This window comes from Hipposideros armiger, unplaced genomic scaffold, assembly GCF_001890085.2.
Source record: "Hipposideros armiger isolate ML-2016 unplaced genomic scaffold, ASM189008v1 scaffold_284, whole genome shotgun sequence".
NCBI lineage: Eukaryota > Metazoa > Chordata > Mammalia > Chiroptera > Hipposideridae > Hipposideros > Hipposideros armiger.
Window position 1 is genome coordinate 1,914,680 of NW_017731634.1, and position 883 is coordinate 1,915,562.

The window sequence follows — 883 nt, forward strand, 5'->3', positions numbered from 1 at the left end:
TGCTAGACAATAACTCAAATTAAAAGGAAAAGTAAAGACATAAAGCTAACTACATAGTCAAATATAAAAGACAGTATTAATGTATTTTTTGGAAATTGCTTTTGTCTTCTACCTGGTTTCAAAGGCAACTGCATAAAACAATAACTATAAACCTATGTTGATGGACACACATGTATAAAGCTGTAGTTTATGACAGTAATAGCATAAAGGGAGGGATGGAGCTATACAGGAACAATTTTTATACTATTGAAATTAATTTGGTATTAATCCAAACTAAATAATTATAAATAAAGATGTTAATAGTAATCCCCAGGGCAATAAGAAAATAGCTCAAAAGTACATAGTAAAATGGGGGTGACCAGCTGACTCAGTTGGTTACAGCATGGCGGGGGTGGCAGCAAGGTTGCTGGTTCGATCCCCACATGGGCCACTGTGAGCTGTGCCCTTCTTAAAGGAGTCAGCTATGCCATTATAGCATAAAAGCAATGTGTAACCAATGACCACAGCTGTTCCCCAATTAAAAAAATAAGTATATAGTAAAAGAAATGACACTACAAATATCTATGTAACACAAAAGGAGGTAGTAATGGAGGAACTGAGAAACTAAAAAGGTATCAAATATAGAAAACAAATAGCAAAATAGCAGATATAAATCCTACCTTATCAGTAATTATATTAAATGTAAATCAAACTTTCAAATTAAAAGACAGAGATTGGCAGAATGCTTGAAAACACCTTGATATGCTATCTGTGAGTCTTCAGATTCAAAGACACAGACAGGTTGAAAGTAAAAGGGTGGAAAAAGATACATCATGAAAACAGTAACTAAAAGAGAGCTGGAATGGCTATACTAGTATCAGAGAAAATAGATTTTAAGACAAAA